Source organism: Diabrotica virgifera, chromosome 2 (genome assembly GCF_917563875.1).
Source record: "Diabrotica virgifera virgifera chromosome 2, PGI_DIABVI_V3a".
In the NCBI taxonomy this organism is placed as follows: domain Eukaryota; kingdom Metazoa; phylum Arthropoda; class Insecta; order Coleoptera; family Chrysomelidae; genus Diabrotica; species Diabrotica virgifera.
This window is the reverse complement of record NC_065444.1, coordinates 173,465,545-173,469,707: the sequence shown is the minus strand read 5'-3', so window position 1 is coordinate 173,469,707 and position 4,163 is coordinate 173,465,545.

Genomic DNA, 4,163 nt, shown 5'->3' with positions numbered 1-4,163 from the left:
ATACTATTTTTTAGGTATGTTTAGTATTTTTGGAGTTATTAACAAAAGAAAATGAAAACTACGATAATTCCGATTTTTTAATTATATCTTTTTTTTAAAAATATGCATTCTAAACTGGTCAAAATTGTTAAAATCATTAACTATGCTAATATAAAGAAACTCTTGTAAGAATTACAATAAATTTTAATTTTTGAGGAAATGGCGTATGTTTAATTTTTCACTTTTTTCTAAAAAATTCGAAAGGGTTCTCTTATTTTCATCATAACTTGCTTAATTTTGATGCTATTATCTTCTTCTGGAGCTCATTTGATAGGTACTCCGAATTTACTTTGACAAGTGGTTTGCAGATATATTTTATAAAATGCATTGTTTTCCCGTTATTTAAGCTTGAATATTTAGATTTAAATACTCGTGGAAAAAATATACATTCAATTACCAATAACTCACTTTGAATTAACAATAGTTTAGTTTTTTAAGTGAGCAGTGTATTTTTTATTATCTTCAATTTTGGTTATAAGAACTTTTTTGTAACAGCTGATAGTTTTTGAGTTATACGTGAAAAACAGCTTTAAAACATGCATTTTTTTAAGAAAAAGAAAAATCTTTGATCTTTAATAACTCAAAAAGTATCGATTTAAATTAATAACTTTATATAACAAATTTTGCTTATAATTCGTCCCTCTATCAAATTATGTTATTATTTTTAATAAAATAATTTTTACCCCCGAGAAGGGGTAGCATCCACCTCCAGGGTAAAAGCGCAAGTTGGCATCATGTCACCTTTGTTCCATGAGGTACTTTATAACTACTCACCGATTTTCACGAAAATCGATGGATGTTCATATGTTCAACGAAATCGGAGGTGAAAACCTTCAGTTACTGCACTAATTATCTAATTATAGATTGGTAAACTGCTTTTATTATATTTTTGAAAGAAAGGTATTAAGGATATTGGAACCCATTTGCGACAATGGTATGTGAAGAATAAGGTTCAACTAAGTACTAGAGATGTTGAAAAAGTATCTATTCGTTACAAAGTACTCGTTACTTACGAATACCGAAAGTAACGATTACTATACAGAGAGGCAAATCGTTACTTTGATTACTCTGATTACTTCGTTACTTTGTACCAATCGTATCAGAGCGAGTAACGACTATTGTACAGTTGAGTCCGCGAATCTTTACCCGTGCGTCATCATTTAAAGCATACGAAATAAGTCGATGTTAAGTCGGAAATTGAAATTTACTAAACGCAACAGCAAGTGACAGTAAGTGACTTGCTGTTGCGTTTATTAAATTTCAGTTTTCGACCTATCATCGACTTATTTCGTATGCTTTAAATGATGACGCACGGGTAAAGATTCGCGGACTCAACTGTATCTACTTTGATTACTTTGATTACTTCGTTACTTCGTACCAATCGTATCAGAGCAAGTAACGACTATTGTATCTACAACCAGTACACTTGATTACTTTCTACCAATCGTATCCCAGCGAGTAAAAACAGATCGGTGAAGGTCGTTGATATATCGAAATACCTATACAAAATACCTACCTACTGAGAAATAAGATTCTCGATATGATTACCGGTACTCAAATACAAAAATAACAAAAGTAATCATAGTAATCAAATCATTTTTATCCCTTAAACAGATCGGTGAAGGTCGTTGTTATATCGAAATACCTATACAAAATACCTACCTACTGAGAAATAAGATTCTTGATATGATTACTGGTACTCAAATACAAAAATAACAAAAGTAATCATAGTAATCAAATCATTTTTATCCCTTAAACAGATCAGTGAAGGTCGTTGTTATATCGGAATACCTATACAAAATACCTACCTACTGAGAAATAAGATTCTCGATATGATTACCGGTACTCAAATACAAAAATAACAAAAGTAATCATAGTAATCAAAGTAACGAATACTATAAATGATTACTTTATACAAAATTAACGATTTGTAACGAATACTCGAAAGTAACTATAATCAACATCACTATCAATTACGAGTTGTAAAATATTACAACGAACCCTGTATTGTATAACAAATTCTGCAAAAATACAAAGATTGCGCTGGGCAGGTCACCTTATAAGAATGGATAATGACAGTACCTTCACCTAGTAGAACGCTTAGCGGAACTATGGTGAGATGTCGGCCAGTAGGAAGGCCAGTAGGAAGGCCAAGGAAGAGGTGGATAGACGAAGTAAGAACTGATGCTAAAGAGATATTGACGGGATAACTGGATGAGAGAAGTCAAGAAAAGGGGTGCTTGATGGAAGGTGCTGAGGAAGGCCTGGGTCCGACTTGGGCTGTAGCGCCATGGGAGGAAGAGAGAAATGCTTTTATTAAATTTATGTAATTTGATAACGATTGTTAATCTGAAACCATAAAATGTAAAAACAATATTTATTTAGTGGCATCCAGGCGGCGCGGCGTTTTGACATGTCTGTCATCATCAGCTTTATAAAACAGAAAAAAATAAATCTGAAATGCATAAGAATACACAATTTTGAAAGAACTTATTGTACGTAACTTTTAAATGTAAAAAATTGCTACGTATAATTATACAGAGTCTAATTAAATTCATTTCACTTGGTAAGTTTACTGGCCACAAAACTTGCTTGTGATCTTCCGCCCACGTACGGTATGCGTATGCGGCAAAATAAACAGTACTGTATATGTTAACACATTTATGTGTTGTGCGCCGAAACGTACTAATGGTTTCATAACATCGTTATAACGTATGTGAATATCGTGTTAATGTTATGGCGGGTATACATATGCGCTCTGCTCGGTGTGCGAGCCGCTTGCGCGCAGCATATTTGTTAGATTAGTACGTGTTTTCAAGTGGCACACAAACGGCTCGCACACGGCGCACCACGATCTAACTTCTGTCGGCTTTTCAACAAATGCTTTGATGGTTCGCAATACGTATTTGGACGGGTTTGCGAGTGGTTTGTTAGTTTTGGGGCGCCTGAGTTGAATATTTGTTAGTAATGGAGTGGTCGGAAGGAAATATCAAACTTATTGATGTTTACCGTCGAAAATGAAAATGAGATGATGACATTGAATATATTTAAACATGTTAGCTTGCAACCCCCAACTTGCAATCATCTTGGAACCAACTTATAACCAACTTGCAACCAATCGGAATGAAACCAAACACTTCTCGATGAGAATAGGAGAAGCTACTCCCGACATCGGCCGATATCGCATCTGATCTGATCGGAGAAAAACGGATCCAATGTAGGCACCCACATTTAATACTAATTATCTACAATTACTAAATGTTCGTAAGTTTCCTCTGGATAGCGGAAGGTTCGTCAAAATGAAAAATTTTAACGAACATTAACCGCGCCACGAACGCGCGGCGCTCACACGGCGCGGAGTTCGCGGCGCGGATATGTATCTCCGCCTTTAGGTGCTTCAGAATGGTTTTCAGTTTTGCAGAAAATATTTTTATCGTAGAGTAGGTAGTCTATTTTCGGTCATACGGAAAAGGTGACGAAAGCGGTCCAAGCTTAAAATCAACAATGGTTTTAGCAGAACGGGGCAACCTGTCACACGGCCAGGAAGTCTATTTGAATACTGCGTGATCATTTTGGGGATCGCCTTATTTCGCATGGCAGTGATTTTCCATACCCATCGCACTCACATGATGCGTACATATGGGAATATGCTGAAATAGTAGACCAATCCATTGTCTGAGATTCCAGAATTGCGGACTAGAATTAAAAAAATTTTCGTGACAGTGCATTTTTAACATTTGTTTTATCGGGAACCTAGTCGTGAATAATGTTTGGCTACCTCGTGTATATTAAATATTAAATGTATTATGTAAATAATCATACATCCGTGTTAATATGCTGCATTGAAAATCAACGTTTTGTATCAAATCAACGAAACGTCATATTTTATATAATATTTATTTTATAATTTTATTATAATACCATTTAAAATAAAAAATCTGCTCCCAGCAATAATGAAATGAAATCAAACAAACAAGGAAACAAGAAAACATAATACAGTCTGCCCTCTATTGATGAGTAGGAGTATTTATTGCCAATGTATTCGTTTCTTTATAGTAAGCTATTGGTGCGGCGCAACTCATCGAATTCTTAACTCATCGATAGACATTTCATATACATCCAAA